This window comes from Tachypleus tridentatus, chromosome 9 (genome assembly GCF_004210375.1).
Source record: "Tachypleus tridentatus isolate NWPU-2018 chromosome 9, ASM421037v1, whole genome shotgun sequence".
NCBI lineage: Eukaryota > Metazoa > Arthropoda > Merostomata > Xiphosura > Limulidae > Tachypleus > Tachypleus tridentatus.
In genome coordinates this window covers 18,346,727-18,370,527 of record NC_134833.1, presented here as the reverse complement: position 1 = coordinate 18,370,527, position 23,801 = coordinate 18,346,727, and the positions used below count along the sequence as shown (strand labels likewise).

Sequence of the window (23,801 nt, the reverse complement as noted above, 5' to 3'; positions counted from 1 at the left end):
ACGTAGGTTTTTTTAGAGACTGTGTCATGATGTATGTAGGGTTTCTTTAGGTGTCATGATGGGTTTCTTTAGAGACTGTGTCATGATGTATGTAGGGTTTTAGAGACTGTGTCATGATGTATGTAGGGTATGTAGGGTAGAGACTGGATGATTCGTAGGTTTTAGAGACTGTGTGATGATGTACGTAGGTTTTTTAGAGACTGTGTTATGATGTACGTAGGGTTTTAGAGACTGTGTCATGATGTACGTAGGGTTTTTTAGAGACTGTGTCATGATGTACGTAGGGTTTTTTAGAGACTGTGTCATGATGTACGTAGGGTTCTTTTAGAGATTATGTCATGATGTACATAGGGTTTTTTAGAGACTATGTTATGATGTACATAGGGTTTTTTAGAGACTATGTTATGATGTACATAGGGTTTTTTTAGAGATTGTGTCATGATGTACGTAGGGTTTCTTTAGAAACTGTGTCATGATGTACGTAGGTTTTTTAGAGACTGTGTCATGATACGTAGGTATTTAGAGACTGTGTCATGATGTATTTCTTTAGAGACTAGAGACTGTGTTATGATGTACGTAGGGTACGTAGGGTTTCTTTAGAGACTGTGTCATGATGTACGTAGGATTTTTAGAGACTGTGTCATGATGTACTTAGGGTTTTTAGAGACTGTGTCATGATGTATGTAGGTTTTTTTAGAGACTGTGTCATGATGTATGTAGGGTTTCTTTAGAAACTGTGTCATGATGTATGTAGGTTTTTTTAGAGACTGTGTCATGATGTATGTAGGGTTTTTAGAGACTGTGTCATGATGTATGTAGGTTTTTTTAGAGACTGTGTCATGATGTACGTAGGTTGTTTTAGAGACTGTGTCATGATGTATGTAGGGTACGTTGGGTTTCTTTAGAGACTGTGTTATGATGTATGTAGGGTACGTAGGGTTTCTTTAGAGACTGTGTCATGATGTACGTAGGATTTTTAGAGACTGTGTCATGATGTACGTAGGGTTTTAGAGACTGTGTCATGATGTATGTAGGGTACGTAGGGTTTCTTTAGAGACTGTGTCATGATGTACGTAGGATTTTAGAGACTGTGTCATGATGTACGTAGGGTTTTTAGAGACTGTGTCATGATGTACGTAAGGTTTTTAGAGACTATGTCATGATGTACATAGGGTTCTTTTAGAGATTATGTCATGATGTACATAGGGTTTTAGAGGTATGTTATGTACATAGGGTTTTAGAGACCATGTTATGATGTACGTAGGGGTTTTAGAGACTGTGTCATGATGTACGTAAGGTTTTTAGAGACTATGTCATGATGTACATAGGGTTCTTTTAGAGATTATGTCATGATGTACATAGGGTTTTTTAGAGACTATGTCATGATGTACATAGGGTTTTTTAGAGACTATGTCATGATGTACATAGGGTTTTTTTAGAGACTATGTTATGATGTACATAGGGTTTTTTAGAGACTATGTTATGATGTACATAGGTTTTTTTTAGAGACTATGTTATGATGTACATAGGTTTTTTAGAGACTATGTTATGATGTACATAGGGTTTTTTAGAGACTATGTTATGATGTACATAGGGTTTTTTAGAGACTATGTTATGATGTACATAGGTTTTTTTTAGAGACTATGTTATGATGTACATAGGTTTTTTTAGAGACTATGTTATGATGTACAAAGGGTTTTTTAGAGACTATGTTATGATGTACATAGGGTTTTTTAGAGACTATGTCATGATGTACATAGGTTTTTTTAGAGACTATGTCATGATGTACATAGGTTTTTTTTAGAGACTATGTCATGATGTACATAGGGTTTGTTTTTTAGACAAGAGGTATTTGTGAAATAGGATTTATTTCCATTTTTGGACTTTTGACTTTTAATTTAAACACTTATTCACTCTGTTGACTCAGTTATTGCCTTCCACAAAGCAGAATATGCAATTAGCATCTAATGAGGTAATTACAGATTTAATAACAAAACACGGAGAGGGAAACATTATCTAACTTTGTCCGCAATACATGTTTTTTGCTTTATTAACAGGGATCCTCTGCTACGATACATAAAACAAGTACGCGCATGCAACGCAACCGTCTCCCACTGGCACAGCGGTATGTCGCCGGACTTACAATGCTAAAAACTGTGGGCGGAGCACAAATAGCCCGTTGTGTAGCTTTGTGCTTAAATCGAAACTTTTCGTTTCAAAATAACTGTTTCTAACCAGGGGGTATAAAACGATATATGATTTAGAAAGAAGGGTAAAAATGAAGCATGGACAAGAACTGTTGTATTTTTACGGTTTTTTAGGTTAGGGTACTTGCATTATAAATAACTCTATATTACAGACATGCTCACTATTGATATTAAGGTGAATTGCTGAAGACGGCAATGCATGGTGAGAACACGGCAATGTAGACTTCATGAAATGATATTCATTGTTCCTGGCTGATAAACGGACACAGAAGGGTCTGAAAGAATACGGGCTACAGGTGGCGTTGTAGAGCTTGTTGAAACGCAAACTACTACTGTGTATTTCGAAATGAAAATATGGCAGTTGGTTGTAATACTAACGTCACAAGAGAACTACAGAAAAAAAAAGTACCTGTACTTAAAGTTTTCACAAAAGTAAAGGTAGAGGTCGCCACTTAAAGTTTTCACAAAAGTAAAGATAGAGGTCGCCCCAAATAACTGTGTGTTAAATGCTATTCAAGTTTTAACTTTGCTTTCGTATTAAAAAAAACAACAAACACACTAGAAATAAATCCCTTGAAGAATTATTTTTCAAAACTTTTTTTATATATACGTAATTTAAGATTTTTATTAGTTCGATATTAATTTAGTATCAGTTTTATAGTCACCTGAAAGATGGAGTTTTGCGATTGAAAACGTATTTTCTTCAATTATTATCATAATTTCAGTTTGATTACCACATTATTTTGGAAGATGTTTGTAACTTCCATGTTGTTATCACTCTGTAAGTTTAGTCTAACAAAACATCATATCATATATTGTATTTTCGTGAAGGAGTTACGAAAGACTGTATGATATCATATAAAAAACGAAAACATGAGAAGTCAGAAAGTGTAAAAAAATTAAATGAAAACAAGGAAATAAGAAGCCGGTAATGAAAACGGGGGTCGACTGATAAGAACCGTGGGAGAAGTAAGAGATACAAAAGCGATACGAGAAATAAGTAAGTGATAAGAGACAGATGGAGTTTACGATAATAACAGGGGAAAAAAATCCTCCAGAAGTGGTAAATAAAAATAGTTGAAAAGAAAATTTCCGAAAGACAAAACGAGGTTGCAACTTGAAGAACAGAAAACAATAAAGGGGAAGTGAGAGAAAGAAACGGTGAAGCAAAATTGAATTAAATTTGTGTGTGAAAAAAATGAAACTAAAGTCAAATAGAAAGAGTTGACTTAGTGATGTAAAAGTGTATTACATCGTTATTAGCATCAACAGAAGTTCTCGAAAAAATGAAAGAAACTAAAGTCAAATAGAAAGAGTTGACTTAGTGGTGTAAAAGTGTATTACATCGTTATTAGCGTCAACAGAAGTTCTTCATATGATTCGGGTTTTACAAGTACAGTCTAAAGGAAAATTAAAATAATTCCAAAGTTCCAGGCTCGGCATGGCCAGGTGGGTAAGGCGCTTGGCTCGTAATCTGAGGGTCGCGGGTTCGAATCCCCGTCACACCAAACATGCTCGCCCTTTCAACCGCGGGAGCGTCAATAATGTGACGGTCAATCCGACTATTCGTTGGTAAAAGAGTAACCCAAGAGTTGGCAGTGGGTGGTGATGACTAGCTGCCTTCCCTCTGGTCTTACACTGCAAAATTAGGAACGGCTAGCGGAGATAGCCCTCGTGTAGCTTTGTGCGAAATTCAAAACAAGCCAAATCCTAGATTCCAAATAAAATGGTTTAGAAAAAAATAAAAATAAACATAGATGAGGAATGATCAATACATTACTTAACTTTACTGATGGCACCAAGGTCTTGGGTGTTGCTGGCTGTGAAGAGGATGATACTGATTTACAAAAGGATTTAGATCATTTAGCGAGTTGAACAAATAAATAACAGATGAGTTTTAATTATAATAAATACAAGCTATTACATGTGGGTTATCATAATTTGAATTATAAGTATAATTTGGGTTACAATAATCTTAATAGTGTCATGGAATAAAAGGATGTTGGTGTAATGGTTGATCAGTCTTTTAAGACATCCAACAGTGTGATGTTGGTAGTGGTAGGACAAATAGGAGTTTAAGTTGTATCTACAGAAATATTGAATACAAGTATAAATAGGTTATAATTTCATTGCATATGCCACTGGTTAGGCCACGTTTGGAATATTGTGTTCAGTCTTGGGCTCCTTACTTTAGGCAAGACATTGAATTGTTGAAGAGGGTTCAGAGAGGGATTACTAAAATGGTGCCTGGGATGGAGGGGTTAAGATCCTTAAACGAGTTAGAGGGGATCTGGTTCAGAGAGGGATTACTAAAATGGTGCCTGGGATGGAGGGGGTTAAGATCCTTAAACGAGTTAGAGGGGATCTGGTTCAGAGAGGGATTACTAAAATGGTGCCTGGGATGGAAGGGTTAAGATCCTTAAACGAGTTAGAAGGGATCTGGTTGAAGTGTTTAAGATTGTAAAAAGAATTGATAACGTTGGTAAATCAACATTTTTCATACTTAACAGCAAGGATTATAAATCTAGAGGAGACAAATATAGATTTAGATAACGCAGAAGTCATATTCAGCTAAGACAATTTTATTTTTCAAATAGAATGGTTGACCAATGGAATGGGCTGTCTTCAGATGTTGTGGAGGTAGTAAATTTGAGTGACTTTAACAAAACGTGATAGATATATGAATGATAGAGCCGTTTGTATTTATTTTTTATTTAATAGTTTTAGTTTTGCTTAGCGGATGGTACAGCCGAGATGTATCAACAAATTCCTTGTTGTCTCTAAACATTATGTTATGAGATAGTGCGTTGTTTTTGCCGTGTATGTGTTGTTCGCTGTAAAAAAACCCACAAAAAACACGTTTCGGTTCGACGTGTTTGTAGTACAAATAAATTTAATAATAAATAGAATATATAAATTTTTGTAGATAAAAATGCTGTAAAAAGTTTTTTAGAAAACAACAATTATAGTAACTCAATTTCACAAAAGCAACAATTCTAGTAACTCAGTTTCACGAAAACAACAATTATAGTAACTCAATTTCACAAAAGCAACAATTATAGTAACTCAGTTTCACGAAAGCAACAATTATAGTAACTCAGTTTCACGAAACCAACAATTATAGTAACTCAGTTTCACGAAAACAACAATTATAGTAACTCAGTTTCACGAAAACAACAATTATAGTAACTCAGTTTCACAAAAGCAACAATAACAAAATAAATAAGTACAACAATGAGTGGCTAACCGGTAATGCTGGCCTCATAAAGCCACAATGGCGACCATTTGTTAGAAATAACACGTTTTTACGATTGTTAGATGAATATCTTTATTGTCAAAATTGTCTAACAGCTAGCTTACTTTTACACACACATATATATATACATTCATGCCATATTCTTCACTTTTTATCCATCCTTTCATCCACTTATTATTTATTTATATCACGCATTCATTCGATTATTTACCGAATTTTCTATGATCTCAAGAACTCTTCACGTGTATTGAAATGTATATACCTATTATAGTAATATTAGCTGAGCGAGTTATTCCAGAGAGAATGACCATTTGTTTTAATCTTCTCCACTGAAAGCTGTAATAAAAGCTTTTCATCTCAAGCTTCGTCTTAGGTATACTAACAAAAATAAATAACAGAAAGTGCCTTGCTATTGACAACGTTTGTTCGGTCGTCACTGTTGCTATGGTAGCGTGCTTTGTTGCTGTAAACAAACTCGTATATCAGAGTAACATTTACCTTTTATCTTTCCACCATATATGATCACATATATATATTACCAAGAGATATGTATACAGTTTCGGTTGCTAAACGGATCTAGTTTCGGATCTCGAGCTTGTAGAAAATGCTTTTTGCCTGTCCTGAAAATGCGCGTGCATCTTATTATCTGAGTGCGTCTGTGCGCGCACTTCATTTCAACGAATGTGAATAAAAGGCGAATTCATCTGGTTTACTCGAATCTTTGTACCATACAGTACCTTGCAAAAGTATTAGCTTGTTTTTTGTTGTTTTTTTTTAATTTCGCACAAAGCTGACTTTCAAAGTCACTGTTGACTTCACAGTGACATCTTTAACCAGTTTTCTGCTTGCTCGGCTGCTTATTTTGGAAGGGTGGCCTGATCTGGTAGTGACTGGGTGGTATGAAGTACATTTCACTTCTTAATAATGAATTTCACTGTAGTCAAAGGGATAATCAGCGACTTTGAAATGTTCTTGTAACATTCCCTTGGTTTCTGCTTCTCTACCACTTTATCACTGACTTGTTTGGAAATATTCTTGGTCCTCCTGGTTGGTTTTCCGTATCACTACGTGAGTTATATCTTGAAGAGATGCGTTTACTCTGAAGTCAAGTTAGCCCAGTACGATTACACACAGACAGAGACCATCACTTTAACTTGTGTTTGCTTTGTTTCTTTGAATTTCGCGCAAAGCTACTCGAGGGCTATCTGCGCTAGCCGTCCCTAATTTAGCAGTGTAAGTCTAGAGGAAAGGCAGCTAGTCATCAACACCCATCGCCAACTCTTGGGCTATTCTTTTACCAACGAATAGTGGGTAATAGTGGGAATTGACCGTCACATTATAACGCTCCCACGGCTGAAAGAGCGAGCATGTTTGGTGCGAGCGAGATTCGAACCCGCGACCCTCGGATTACGAGTCGAACGCCTTAACATGCTTGGCCATGCCGGGCCTTAATCTTGTGATATTTCAAACTAACATTTTACATCCGAATACTTATGCATTTGAGAATATCACACTTTTCTTTAAAATATCTAACCTACCCAATATCAGCGATTTTTAAAAAGCTTTTATTATTGTGTAGATTATAAAGTCCCATTTCAGAGTTTCGTTACAAATTTATTTATTTACAGTATCAAATACACTAAAGTAAGCAACATACAGAAGATATGATTAAATTTATATTATTATCGAATATGGAAGATACTTAATAAAGGCTTAACATCAGGTAAGCCTAAGACAAGAAGTGGACTTGCAGATTTTTATGCCTGTAGTTAGAATAAATTTGTATTATTCTAAAAATCGTGCATTAATAAATAATAAAGACCCTAATTTCAACGCAACTTTTATGCGGGTCTCTGCTAGCATTTAATATCAGTGGGTGTTTTTGTCCCTCTTCCGTGAGATCCACAGTAAAGTACTCAGTTTTTTTCTATACGCAGATGTTATATTTACATATATCAACAAAATTATTTCACAGTCACATTTTCGGTCAGTTTTTCAGATGTTTTTAAAACTCGCTGTGTACAACAAATATTCTAATCCAGTGTGTGTTTGTTTTTTTTATAAAAGTTGTAAGTAACAACTTAAGTTCGAATAATTCATTCTTTTTCTGCTTTAACACATTATGTATTATAATTTTGTGGTAACGGGTTGCGAACCTTAAATTCTTGAACATATTGTTTTATCGAACCTTATTCCAGTTTTCTATTGTTCTGAAAACTGAGTATGTGCTATATGTGCTTCATCGTTGTGAACCTGACGATGACCGAAGAAGGTCGAAACGTTGTTCGCTCTTCTATGTAAAATATTTCTCAACCCAAACGAGCCGTTTTTGCATATATATTTCTCTACAAGTGGGTTTTCTCGACATCACTGATTAGTATTTGATACCAGCATTATGCCAACAGTGACATGTGGATCTTAGATCAGACATGAAACAAATTAAGAATCAGTCACTGAACAGTGGAAAGAAAAATCCTTAACATTCGACTAAAAGACAAGATATGAAACAAGACAGTTGGGGAAAAGGGAAGGTAGAAGAAGTCATCAAATTTATTGATGTGAACAAATGGACACGTTAAGACTAATGGACAACAATATTATATCAAACAAGAATGGGGAAAAGATTTAGAAGACGAGAAAGGATGCTGTGGAAAGATGACATTACAAGATGTAAGGACTGTTATGGACAAGAAAAGCCAAGTATAGTGCAGAATGGTAGGATCTTGCAGTGAAAGGTATATACTCGACACTGTGAGCTGGACCTCTTATTTACTACCAGCTTGACAGTAGTAGCAACAGGAAAGACAAATGTAAGCCTAATTTAATATTAATAATTTAACTTAAAATTACATAATCTAAGTCAGTCGTTCAAATTAACTCGAAATCAATTAGAATATTTGAAATGAATTGAAGGTAATTTTAATATGGCCTTAAATAAATAAAATCCAAGAGCTTAGCTTTCAACCATCTTTACTACCGAAAGATGTTAATAGGCACATCCATCGTCTACCAAAGTAGAAATAGTTGAAACTCTTGAAGTGTAATAAGAGTAGGTTATAAAAAATCATGTTAAACTTTTATTCTTATCACACTTTTCTACTAATAAAGTAGTGCCCCAGTGGGATATCTGTAAGATAATGGACTTACGATGCTAAATTCCTTGCGGTGGAGACATCACTTATCTCAGTGTAACTTTGCTCTAAAACAAATAAACGCTTTTATAATAAATACTCTCTGATTATTATTTATTAAAGTTTTACGTGTTTTGGTCTCTGACGGATAAAGTAACTTGTCACTTAATTAGAGGAATGTAAGATAATATTTTCCTAGGCTGACTGGTTGATTGATTGTTTGAAATTAAGTACAAAGCTACACAGTGGGCTTTCTGTGATCTGCCCACTACAGGTACAGAAAACAGATTTCTAGCGGTGGGAGTGCGCAGACATGCCACTGTGCTACTGGGTGGCTTTATTATTAGAAATATTCGTGAAATGTTAAAGTATTCTGTTTAAAAGCTCTGAAAGAAAATATACAAAGTAATACGTTCCCATCTGCTTATATTATGAAAACAATAACATTCTACCTTCAAGCCTAGGGCAACATTCGAGAACATACACGACTACAATTATTTTGAAATACTCACTAAGCATCTTGAAAATTTAGCCCCCCCAAAAAAAAAAAGAAGGCTAGCATTGGTCTATTGCGTGCGGCCCAGGTTAGAGGTTAAATTCTGGTTGCTCCAACATATATTTCAGTGTTTCCACTGCTAATGTGTTTACACAATACCAGTGTACCCCTGAAAGGCCTGGTGAACTTAATAATTCCGAATCGTGACTACAGATGTAAGGAAATAAATATAGGGGGCCAAATGACTTTTTATGCGGGGAGTATCCTTTGTAGTTACGCCTCTGCACCATACAAATCGTAAAACTTAATGGAAACGTTTTTGTAACGTGTTACTGTCATAATAATAATAATAACATTTTCTAATAAGAAAGTTAACAATTTTAAATTCAGAATTTTGCATATTTTTTATAGAATAAAACACATGACAAATTATGTGTGTGTTTTCTAATAGCAAAGCCACATCGGGCTGTCTGCTGAGTCCATCGAGGAACAAATTATTCCGGGATCGTCTGGTCACTCATGGATACGTCTCCGTAACCAAACCCTTAATGTAATATAAAACCTTTTACTAACCAGCTCTGATTCACTATGTTCACTTCACATTGCTACATGTAATCAACGATTCAGAATCAATTGTCGTTGCTATGGAAACGTTATGATTTTCGTATACTCACATACGAGGTTTATACACATAGTGATATGTTCAAATGTGTGTATGTGTTTTAAATGAAATCATCACTGAAGCTCCAAAGAAGAAAACTGTGAAAAAATTTTTAAAGTTTAGTTTGAATTTCGCGCAAAGCAACTCGAGGGCTGTCTGTGCTAGCCGTCCCTAATTTAGCAGTGTAAGACTAGATGATGGATGACTAGATGAGGGAAGGCGGCTCGTCATCACCACCCATCGCCATTTCTTTCTTGGGCTACTCTTTTACCAACGAATAGTGTGATTGACCGTCACATTATAATGCCCCCACGGCTGAAAAGACGAACATGTTTGATGTGACGGGGATTTGAACCCGCGATCCTCATATTACGAGTCAAACGCTTTAACAACCTGACCATGCCGGGCCTTTGTTTGAGTAAACCAAAACTATTCACTAAATATTTTATAAATAAATATAATACATGGTTGAGTAGACGATTTTACATTTTTGCAACATGCGCTGATGTCAGTAGTACATTGCTGAGCAAGTTAAAACAGGATGCTAGTTAATAATAAACCCTTAATTACTTTAGAGAGGTTTAGCATAGGACAAATATTTTGTTCGAATGATACTTGTCATTACAACTAAGCCATTCAGATGATATTGTGCATTGTTGAATGTATATAACTCTTACTAGTTGGTATCACATATACCTTTACCATTTCTTGCCTAAACAACAAGAAAACCAGTAAAATGTCCGATATTGACACACTAAACGATAATTAATAATGTGGAGTATAGTTGAAGGTTGCACGATGTGGCTAAAGACTGGTGTGTCTTCCATTGCCTATAGGTTTACTGCACCTGGTACCTACTTTCAGGTTTTGTCTTGGCTCTATCTGTCCGTATCTTCACGTTTTGTCATGAATCATGTTGACACTGACTATAGTTTCACTGCACCTGGTCCATATCTTCGTGTTCTGCCATATTATACATGTCGATGATATTTGTGCTTTCTCAGATAAAAAGAAAAATGCTTCCATGGGTTGAAGCCGACTTTCAAAACAACGTTATCATGTTTTCAAAACAACACGACCAAAGTAAAACAGTTTATGTGATGACCCAGAAGACAAAAAACATGGTTGGAGGATTTTTCTCCCCATATTTTAGGTGATTGTAACATTTTTCTTTTATAAAGCGTCAGGAAACGTTATTAATATATTGCAGAATATGAATATTCATTATTTGATTGAGAACTGTTTTGACAAGTATCTTATTTTAAGCCATTATAAGGTGGTCGTTACATAATTTCTGAATTAGGCCTTCTTCTTTGAGTTGAGTTAGTAACAGCTTTCTAGCTCGGCCTGTATGTTTTGCCCGGTTTTAACTGGTGTGTGTTCAACCTCAGAAGTTGAAGTGGACACCTCAGCTGTTAATGCACTTTGATCGACAGAGATGGAGCGTTTGGCATTTTCAGCTTCTTGAGATTTAAAGATTGTGGTTAATTTTGGAAGATGTCCCCAAGAGTTTGCCGTTTTCCTGTGAAATTCGGGGTTTATTTTGAGCATCGCAGGGATACAAATGTTTCGTTTCTGCGTGTTTGTTTTTTTTCAATAATAAACAGGGATACACAGAACATAAACTATACGTTTAAACTAAACTAAATGAAGTACATACTCTTCACATCCAGGTGTTATTTTCTGGGTCCATTGTTGTTTCTCTACAATGCAAAATCAATAGATTACCACTTGATAGTGAAGGATGTTTTTGTTTGTTTTTTTGCTTAAAATTTCGCGCAAAGCTACACGAGAGCTATCTGCGCTAGCCATCTCTAATTTAGCAGTGTAAGTCATCACCACTCACAGCCAACTCATGGGCTACTCTTTCGCCAACGAATAGTGGGATTGATTGAACATTGTAACGTCCCCACGGCTGACAGGGCGAGTGTGTTTGGTGTGACGGGGATTCGAACCCGTAATCCTCAAATTACGAGTCGAACGTCCTATTATGAAGTTTCATATTGTATTTGTTTTGTTTTCTTCACAATTTATGGATGCGTGTGTGTTTTTCAGAGCAAAATCACATCGGGTTATCTGCTGTATCTACCGAGGGGAATCGAACCCCTTATTTTAGCGTTGTAAATCCGTAGACTTCGTACTATACTACAGGGAGACAACTTCAAACAGATAAACAATCATCCATAGAATGATGAAATTCTGTTAGACCGTAGTCCAGAAAGTGGACATGGCACCGTGGCCTGCTCACTCCTTCCTGAAACTGGGATTGCCCTAAAAATGCGTTGAAAAAATACAAACTGCCATCAATTCACGAAGAATGAAAATTCAGGCTATATGTGCTTTTCCCACTACACGTATCGAAACTGGATTTTTAGCATCGTAAACCTGCTGGTTTATCGATGAGCCAATGGGGGGCGTTAGGAAGTAAACCATATAACAAAAAGTGATAATAATTAGTGACAAGATATTGCAGTATGTTACGAAAGAACCAGGAATATTATGCAAGCATGTATATTAATGTAGATTTTAATAAAGTCATCACCGTGTTCTTGTCAGTTTCAGTTTTTGTAAAATCACGAAAGCATTGAAGTCTCTTTTAGCGACATTATAATATGTTTCTGTGGAAAATTAACATCGTTTTATGTATATTAATATGTCCTTCTAGCACTTCGTTAATTTTGTATATCGCATTCTTGCCAGCGTCGGATTCTTCAGCTTAAAAAAAAAAAAAAAAAAGGCCTAACTTCCAAGAGCCACGCACTCACACAAAATCTTTCTGTGATATGCAACAAAGAATACAAAACAACAACCAGCTTTACTCTGATCGTAATGAATAAATAATAATAAAGTAAGGAAATAAAATGTCTGTCGCTGCGAAGTGCACACCGTAGCTAATAACTACGTGCACGTAGTGGCGTAAACCAAAATAACAGACCACGTGAGTTTACATAACCAGATACGAACACGCTTCTGTTGTGAACGTGTATTACGATAGTCACTTTACTACTGCTCAGGATAAATTGGTTTGTTTTGTGATCCTTTTCGTAATATAGGATTATTATTTTAAATTATTTCTTCAAATATTAGATGGCACGTGCAAGTTGTTGTTTTTCCAAGATAATTAGACTATTATTTTATTGTATTTCACATTCTCCTATAGTTTTGTTTTAAGCTGTGAAAGCTCGTGAGAAGGAAGTCGAACATAATCACTAAAACTTTAATATGTGTGTGTGTGTGTATATATATATATATATATATTATAACCATAATTTTTTAAAAAGCCAAAACAAAATACGCTGCATTTTAAAAAAAATATCCTAGGTTACAATCTACAACGTGGATTATAAAATGTATCCCAGGTTTTGAAGGAAACTGAAGTAAGACCCACATTGTAATGGGGATACATAAAAACTATATACAATTATAGTAGAAATTAGGAGAGCGAGATGTGGGTGCTCAAGCCAGCTTTTACTGCCTGGAGACAGTTGTGGGAAGGTGACTGCTCTCCCAAGTTAAGCACGGTTAGACTAGAAATTAGAGAGAGAGATGTGGATGCTCAAGCCCACAACTGCAGACAGTTGTGGGAAGGTGACTGCTCTCCCAAGTTGAAATAAGAATAAGATTAAACATAAAAAGATAAAAACAAAAAAATTAGGAAAATATTATAACCATAATTTTTAAGCGTGGGTCTTTGTGGGGTTGAGCACCCACATCTCGCCTTCCTAATTTCTAGTCTGATTGTGTCTATTTCTTATGCCAAACTAGCGAATTGGAGGTTAAGACGGATAGACGATGTATCCCTACTGCAATATGGATCCTACTACCTTGCAGTCACCTCCAAAACCTAGGATACATTTCATAATCCCACGTTGTAGCTTGTACCCAAGGATCTTTTTAAAAAATATGCAGCGTATTCTGTTTAATTTTAATACGTTTTGTTTTGGCTTTTCACAAAATTTATCGTTATAATATAATTAATCAGAGGCTGAGATTTGCTGTTTATAACGTAGTCCTTCCTCATGATTTTGTTTACTTATTTGACTTCATTTAAATGTATTTATTTAATTTCACTAATATATATATATAGTGTAAAGCTGAATTAAAAATTTCAGTAGTAATAATTACAGAGAATCTGTTATTTCACACAGATTGCACTGTTTTTTTAAAAAAACAAACAATGTATAAAACATTTACCAAATTAATGGGCGCGGAAAATAAGGGTAGGAAAACACCCACTCGCTTGCCGTATAGGTGTTCTGTACCTTCACAGGTTCAGGTTTCGATTTTGTTCAGTAGTTTTTCAGAATCTCCACCATAAAATATTGTTCTAACGTCATTGAAACTTGTCCTATTGTATTTGATCGAATGAAATGTAATTTATTTATTTGTGATTTATTTTACTAACAAAGTGGACATTCTCAAAACTGGACTTGAAGGGAGAGAGGAGTTACTGGTGTCATCTGTTTTCTGTTGGAATTGATTTCTTGTTTCGTACGATGCCCGCTTTTATCTCGTTTGTTAATACAGTTAATACTGTTAATATGAAATGTTAAATGCAGTATTTTGGCACTATACAAGCTTGGCCTTATTTTTGTTGTTGTTGACATAAATTATCAAGTATCTTAATTCATTTTTATCGGGTCTCGTAAAAGAAGGTATTTAGTATTTTTAATCTGAACGACATATTACATCAAAACGTTCAGGTTCAACTAACAATTCCACATTCTGAAATGCAAAATAGAGTGAAAGTGACAAGTCAACAGCAAACAACTGTTGCCAGCAAGTCTAAACATAACCAAGCAGCATGACTGACGGTCATGCTTGTAACAAACCTGTAGCTTAAAGTGCAGAGCGGAATTTGCATATGGAAACTTGGATCTTCTGATACGCAGCCCAGCACATTCAATACTAGAAAATGCCCATATAATATTAGAGTGGTATTTCTACCCGAGAAAAACAAAATTTGCTGAGATACGATTCTCCCCAAAACGGATACAACAAATAGCCTAATGTGGTTTTACTTTAAAACAAACAATCTTACAAAAATATGGTCCAAAAACTGAAAGTTATCGCTATTATTATTAGTGTTTCATAAAGTACTATTTAACAAGTTAAAAGTAGTTTCTAGATACGAAAGAAAAAGATTATTTACAATAAATCCGAGTGTACACTTGAAGTTTCTTTGTAAATAGTGTTTATAAAAATGGAAGACTTGATGACAAGATGAAATGAATCCAACGTAAAGTAACGTCGACACGAAATAGTTTGCATGCACTCTAGTGGTTACATAATACCAGATGTTCTGTGTTCACCATTAAACTGTAGACTATATAAAGTAAAAAAACACAAGAGTCACACAGTTGAATTACCTTTAAGTTTCTGCTCAGCTTGAGTTCCATACGACGCACAAAAGAGTCAAATTCACTGTATTAATTCACAAATGTAATATACACACACACACATATATATATAGCATTTTCAAAGTTATGGTGACCTTCTAATCTGAATTTTTTTATGAGACAGTTTCTGGTTGATTTCTAATATACATGAATTAAGAAACAAAACAAACAATATATTCTGAATTTTCGGGGCGTTTATGCTGCAGGCTTTATATTTGTGTTGAGTTGTTTTATAGAGGCTAAATCGAAAGAAATTTTCTTTCTCCAGACCTTTACCCTTTTGACCTTGTAAATTTAAATAACAGAATACCTACTTCTACTTCTCCCGACAGTATGACTGTATTCTGTGTAAATACAATGTATTTTCTACATATATGTTTTCATTGGCTACAGGGACATTTCTACTCGTATGGAAGTGGTGACGTCACGTAGTTCTTTGTGCAGTTTGTTTTGTTTTGAATTTCGCGCAAAGCTACACGAGGGCTATCTGTGCTCGTGCACTTTATATAATTCTCTATAGTTATTGAAATATGACAAGATAATTGCAGTTTTTGTGTTTGTTTGTTGTTTTTTGTTTTGGAAATAAATTACGTCGACCAACGTGGAATAAATAACACGTGGATTTCATTTCCGTTATAAATTCAGCGTAGACAGAGTGTATGAAAATTTAGATTAATCTTTGATTAATGTTGAAGGAAACAAGTGGATGGGAGAGAATAACACGCTACTGTATGTTTCAGTTTCACTGTGCAGTTTTTTCCAGCTGATATCGGTTTTTGTAAAGGAAAAGCTTTTGGTCTTGAGTTATGTACGCCTAATTTTCGTTCTTGCGCGAGCAAAAATTGATTGTTCCCTAGCGGGACAAGTCTACGGATTTATACCGCTACAATCTGGGTGGATTCAATTCCCCGCGGTGGAAACATTATGCAGCCAAATGCGGCTTTGCTCTAATTCAATCTAAGAAACTAAAATGTTTTGTGTGTGTGTTTCGAATCTCTTCTGGAAAGCAAAAAAAAAAGAGTTAATCACAACATTCGAATAATCAAAACTAGTGAATAGAATGATTCATGTCGGTAAATCATATGCGATGACACGTAAAACCTTTTAAACATTAGGCATTTCAGATTTTAAATTGTCAACTGTTGTTGTGCCATTACGTTAGGGTGCGTGGGACGTTCAACTGGAGACCAAACTTTATGACGTGTACCCGAAATTGATAATAAATATTGTTTTAGTGAGTGTTTTATTGTTCTTATTGCATGCTGGGATAAACTATGTTCAGTTTGGTTTGTTTGTTTTTGAATTTCGCGCAAAGCTACACGAGGACTGTCTGCGCTAGCCGTCGCAAATTTAACAGTGTAAGACTAGAGGGAAGGCAGCTAGTCATCACCACCCATCGCCAACTCTTGGACTACTCTTTTACCAACTCCTGCCCACTCATTAACTCTTTGCCTACCCATTGAGAACACCACCTAATTATTAAACAGTAAATATCTTTCACTTGTTCTTCATTCCATCCAAGATCTATAGCCAGTTACTCACACACTACACAAACTAATTTACTACGCTGCCTTATTTTAACTTTCCGACCCTTCTATCTGACAGTTTATCTGTTCAAATTCAGACGCATTCTTTTAAACACGTGTATATACATGCTGATGTATAGTAGGCGACACTGCAGTCAAGGATATCGATTTTCCCCGTAATTCCATACTATTAAATAAGAGAAACTAATGCCATGATTTAATTAGCACTGTTCTTCGAAGGCATAATGCTCCTGCATTAGGAATTTAAAACGAGCGAGCAGGCATATTGTTATCAGTATTTTAACATGTGGTGTTTACCTATGAAACAGACGGACCAGGGTGTGTGTGCGTGTCCATCTTTTTTCTTTTAATGGACGTCCTTCTTCGCTGCCTTGAATGTAGTATTATGAACACTATGTTGTTGTGTTTTGTTGGCTTTGTTTTACTTTATGTGACCAGGTCAGTAACTGTTAGGGTGTACAATGAAGTCGTCCCTTGTCTGGAATCACTGAATATACGGAAGTGGAACAGTCAACAGCATCCGCTGCCAACAAAGCCTTCTTTGGTATCTCAGCATGAACTTTGAACCTTCGATCCGTAACCCGAAAGGTTAACCATAGGCTACATACACCCAACTCATATACAAATGTAAGCGAGATACTAAAATTGAGTGAAAACATAAGGCAGCCAAAGTACTTATATCAAGCTTTCACTTAGGGCACTTATATCAGGCTTCCAAGTAGAGTACTTGTATATAACTCTTTATCTAGTCTACGTATATAAAACTCCTACCTATAACCACTTGAAATGAAATTTACTGGTTGTCACAATTAGAGATACAGTGTTCGTCCCCTCAGTATGTCAGCTGTAAGTATGGAAATTCATAACACCAAAAAATCGGGTTTCGATACCCGTGGTGGATATAGCACAACTGGTCCATTGTATAGCTTTGTTATTAACAACAAACAAGCGGACCGTGTTTGATCACATACTGTATTAAATGTTCTTACACATACACTGTACAGAATCGCTAAGTTCAACAGTATTTGAAATTACCAGTTTCTGAGTTTGTTATATTATTTATGAGGGGAGACAATTGAACTTCGGATATCTTGTTTAACATACATATCAATACGTGAGTGTTGTCATTACGTTTTCATTACACACTCATCGATTCTGTGGTCGATCAAATGGCGCCATTTTCATCTTGGCGACGTAAAACGTGAAAAATTGTCACGCAAAAGTAAGACTGAAGCTTTGACTCTTAAGGTGAGACATTATACAGACAAGGAACAGACGCACAATCTAAGAATGCATGCTTCTTTTAGCGGCAGCTGTATGTGTAGAGTTAGTTAGTAAGAGGCTGATATTTGTGTATATGCATGTCTGTGTGCTAGTTTCCTTCACGTGTACCAGATAATTAACTTAGACACTAATAATTGTGACTTGATTTTTTAGAAATGTGGAAAAACTGGTTTATAAAACTGCATTCCGTGACAGAACGTGTAGAAACATAAAACTGGAAACTGTTATACTTTTATAATACGTGTAGAAATATAAAACTGAAACTTGTGCTACATATTACTGAGCGTGTAGAATCGTAAGACTAAAAATTGTGTTACACTTTACAGTGCGTGTAAAACTAAACTGAAAATTGTGTTACATTTTACGGAACGTGTGGAAACATAAAACTGGAAGTTGTACTTTTATAATACGTGTAGAAACATAAAACTGAACATTATATTACACTTTTATAATGTGTAGAAATATAAAACTGAACATTATATTACACTTTTAGAATGTGTGTAGAAACATAAAACTGAACATTATATTACACTTTTAGAATGTGTGTAGAAACATAAAACTGAACATTATATTACACTTTCAGAATGTGTGTAGAAACATAAAACTGAACATTATATTACACTTTTAGAATGTGTGTAGAAACATAAAACTGAACATTATATTACACTTTTAGAATGTGTGTAGAAACATAAAACTGAACATTATATTACGCTTTTAGAATGTGTGTAGAAACATAAAACTGAACATTATATTACGCTTTTAGAATGTGTGTAGAAACATAAAACTGAACATTATATTACGCTTTTAGAATGTGTGTAGAAACATAAAACTAAACATTATATTACACTTTTAGAATGTGTGTAGAAACATAAAACTAAACATTATATTACACTTTTAGAATGTGTGTAGAAACATAAAACTAAACATTATATTACACTTTTAGAATGTGTGTAGAAACATAAAACTAAACATTATATTACACTTTTAGAATGTGTGTAGAAACATAAAACTGAACATTATATTACACTTTTAGAATGTGTGTAGAAACATAAAACTGAACATTATATTACGCTTTTAGAATGTGTGTAGAAACATAAAACTGAACATTATATTACACTTTTAGAATGTGTGTAGAAACATAAAACTGAACATTATATTACGCTTTTAGAATGTGTGTAGAAACATAAAACTAAACATTATATTACACTTTTAGAATGTGTGTAGAAACATAAAACTGAACATTATATTACACTTTTAGAATGTGTGTAGAAACATAAAACTGAACATTATATTACGCTTTTAGAATGTGTGTAGAAACATAAAACTGAACATTATATTACGCTTTTAGAATGTGTGTAGAAACATAAAACTGAACATTATATTACGCTTTTAGAATGTGTGTAGAAACATAAAACTAAACATTATATTACACTTTTAGAATGTGTGTAGAAACATAAAACTAAACATTATATTACACTTTAGAATGTGTGTAGAAACATAAAACTAAACATTATATTACACTTTTAGAATGTGTGTAGAAACATAAAACTAAACATTATATTACACTTTTAGAATGTGTGTAGAAACATAAAACTAAACATTATATTACACTTTTAGAATGTGTGTAGAAACATAAAACTGAACATTATATTACACTTTTAGAATGTGTGTAGAAACATAAAACTGAACATTATATTACACTTTTAGAATGTGTGTAGAAACATAAAACTGAACATTATATTACACTTTTAGAATGTGTGTAGAAACATAAAACTAAACATTATATTACACTTTTAGAATGTGTGTAGAAACATAAAACTAAACATTATATTACACTTTTAGAATGTGTGTAGAAACATAAAACTAAACATTATATTACACTTTTAGAATGTGTGTAGAAACATAAAACTAAACATTATATTACACTTTTAGAATGTGTGTAGAAACATAAAACTAAACATTATATTACACTTTTAGAATGTGTGTAGAAACATAAAACTGAACATTATATTACACTTTTAGAATGTGTGTAGAAACATAAAACTGAACATTATATTACACTTTAGAATGTGTGTAGAAACATAAAACTGAACATTATATTACACTTTTAGAATGTGTGTAGAAACATAAAACTGAACATTATATTACACTTTTAGAATGTGTGTAGAAACATAAAACTGAACATTATATTACACTTTTAGAATGTGTGTAGAAACATAAAACTGAACATTATATTACACTTTTAGAATGTGTGTAGAAACATAAAACTGAACATTATATTACACTTTTAGAATGTGTGTAGAAACATAAAACTGAACATTATATTACACTTTTAGAATGTGTGTAGAAACATAAAACTGAACATTATATTACACTTTTAGAATGTGTGTAGAAACATAAAACTGAACATTATATTACACTTTTAGAATGTGTGTAGAAACATAAAACTGAACATTATATTACACTTTTAGAATGTGTGTAGAAACATAAAACTGAACATTATATTACACTTTTAGAATGTGTTATAAAGAACATTATATTACACTTTTGTGTGTAGAAACATAAAACTGAACATTATATTACACTTTAGAATGTGTGTAGAAACATAAAACTGAACATTATATTACACTTTAGAATGTGTGTAGAAACATAAAACTGAACATTATATTACACTTTTAGAATGTGTGTAGAAACATAAAACTGAACATTATATTACACTTTTAGAATGTGTGTAGAAACATAAAACTGAACATTATATTACACTTTTAGAATGTGTGTAGAAACATAAAACTCAAAGTGTTTGGCACTTTCATTAAGTGCTCTTCACAGCATCATGTTATTAACACAAGGATATCTTGACAGAGTGTCATATTCCATAGTGTAGGCTGGCTACATTAAATAGAAATGTATCGCATAAAAAGTTTATAGTTTATATTAAGTTGTTTGTTTTTTTTTAATTTGACCACATAATACAATTAGTACACTTTTTATATAAAACTCTATCTTAGGAAAAGTTACAACTTAGATATTTATAGAAGATAAAAATGATAGTAAAATATTCCTACTTAGTTACGGTTGTGAAATGGATTGTTTATACAAAAACATCCAACAAAGAAAACAGTTATATGTTACTTACGCTTGAGATTACGAAGACAGACATGAAAACATAAAACAGAATTGGTAGGGATATCTTAAGGTAAGAATACGTATGAAGGTATTATTCATAGTATGACCATAATGTCGTCATTGAAACTGCACTTAAACGATACCTCGTGGTGCATGGGAACGTCCACTTATTTCTTTTGTAATGATTTCAAACAGTAGCTTCCTCAATTTTTTCGTATGTTAAATAATACTTTAATTAATTATTCAGTAAGTTAACAATAAGTCTTACCCCACTTGTCTATCACAACCGTTGTTAAAATGTCTTCTCTAAAGAACAATCAATATTTGTAAGCTGTATGCATTATTCATGTGTGTGTGTGTGTGTCGTCGCAAGAACTGTCCGTTTTTCTCAAGTTTTACTTATATTTGACAGGGTCCCGTCTGAAAGACCATTCAGGATTTATTAAATGTTTACACACACATGTATACGTGTGTACAATTACTTGTCCATGTGTTAACTCTCCCTATTTCTCTCCGTTTTTCTGAAGTTCTGAAAGGCTTACGTACAGAGTGATGCATATGGTAGTTTGCTGGAGGTAATTACAGTTCATCCATCATTTGTTGCTCGCTGCCCCTACAGAATGTAAATGTAGGAGCACGTGTCTTTGCTCCCACAGAGCATAGAACCCTCAAGGCTTATCTAGTTACACTCTAATGTTATATGTATTTGTGGTCGCTTGGGTAAGTAATTTAATTTGAGATTTTTACTAAAGCCTGTAAATAGAAAAGTTTTGGTATTATAATGCAACAGAATTATGCGCGTCTTGTTTGTTTGTTTTTTCCTTTTTCCTCATTAAATTTTCTCTTATTGCATTATAATACAAATCCACCATCTTATATCCTGGAGCGTCTTTGGAATTTTAGGGATTTTCGAAAATCTGTGGACCACATCTCCAAACTACAATAATTAGAGTATTATAATTATAGTTATAATTTTAGTGTTGTATTGTTGAATCTGATTATATTGTTAAATAAACGTGCAATTCATTTTCCCTTCTGTTTATGTTAAAACAATGAATATTGCTTTGTTTGGAGATATTAACATAAATATGCCCAAAACAGTGGGAAGTGATTAATTTAGATTGGAATGACATAAATGAATAATGAAAAGAAAATCTAAAGGTATTTTAACAAGACAGTCATTTGTTATCTCTTCTATAAATTGTAGTTTTAAAATCTACAGCATTCAATCTTATTATTTGATCTTGTGAACAAAAAAAATTAATAATGTTTTGGAACAACATGGGACCTATTGGTCCATCTTGGCTGTTCCATCAACTATATTAAAATAATAAAAAAAAACAACTTAAAACTAACCCTTATCATTCATATACTTACCAAGCTTTAACTTAAGCTCATTGAAACTTACTGTTACTACAACAACTGAAGGCAACTCATTCTAAAGGCTAACCATCCTATTAGAAAAGTGAAACTATCTTAGTTGAAGATAATTCTTACCTGCCAAGATTTATACTTGTCCCCAAATTCTACTATTCTCACTGTTAGATATGAAAAAAATGATGCATCAACATAATGAACCCCTTTTACAATCTCAAACATCTCCATCAGATCCCCCTTAGCTTTTATTTTTCAAGAGAAAACAATTTGAGAGATTTCAGCCTCTTTTTCTATAACAACCCCTCAATCTTAGTAATCTTCAAGTAATCCTTCTCTGAGCTCTTTCCAACAATTCAATGTCATTCCTAAGGTAAGACCTTTCCATACCTCTGGTAACAACACATTGCCTGGATGGCTTTAGAGAGTGATTGAATATTACACCAAGATCCCTTTCTTTCACAACAATGTTAAGGCTACTGGCATCCAAATTGTACCTATTATTCAAATTATGATAGTCCATATAAATTATCTTGCATTTAGTATAATTAAAACCCATCTGCCATTTATTTGCTCAACTCACTAAATAATCTAAGTCCTTTTATAAATTAGCAGCATCTTCTTGAAAGCTAGTAACACCCAAGCCCTTAATATAATCTGCAAATTTAAGTAATTTATTGATTATTCCTTCCATATAAATCAAAAGAGCAAAGGTCCTAAGACTGAGCCTTGAGGTACTCCAGTTGTGATATTAATCCAGTTTGAATAAACTCCATTTGTAATGACTCTCTGCTTTCTTTTGTCTAGCCACCCTTCTGTCCAGTTTACTAACTTATCTTCCACACCTGTAGATGTCCTTTTGTTTTACAAACCTTTTAAGCAGTACCTTTTCAAATGCTTTCTGAAAGTTCACATTTATCAAATCTACACCCTTAACCTTATCTACATAAGTATTAACATTTTCAAAGAATGTCAAAAGATTAGTAAAGTAAGATTTTCACTTAGTGAAAGCATGTTGACTATCCAATAAAATTTTAAGCTTTGTTAATGAGATTCAAAGCCAGTTAACAGACTTTTCAAACCTTTTCCCACAACTGATGTAAGACTAATGGGTGTATAATAACTGGGACAATTTTTATCATCTCCCTTGAAAAGAGGAGTTACATTAGGTAACATCCAATCCTCTGGTACCTGCTCACTATTCAAGGACAGACAAAAAACAGTAGTAAACGGCTTGCATCCAACCTTAAAACTTCTTCTAAAGGATTGGGTAAATATTATCTGAACCAGGAACCTTATTGTTTATAAACCTCCTTGTTG

The 23,801-nt window shown here is 33.9% G+C and overlaps 1 protein-coding gene across 5 annotated transcripts in view; it reads left to right on the top strand.

The window, feature by feature from the left end:
• The window catches only part of LOC143224798 (RNA binding protein fox-1 homolog 1-like), a 221,985-nt gene that overhangs the window by 22,674 nt on the left and 175,510 nt on the right, over positions 1 to 23,801 (top strand). The window contains exon 1 of one of the 5 annotated variants that reach the window (XM_076453117.1): positions 8,075 to 8,273. The exons of the other annotated variants lie outside the window; for them this stretch is intronic. The gene's annotated coding sequence lies outside the window, so the exon portion shown is untranslated. Of the gene's footprint in view, positions 1 to 8,074; positions 8,274 to 23,801 lie in introns of those variants that run through there. 5 annotated transcript variants of the gene reach the window in all.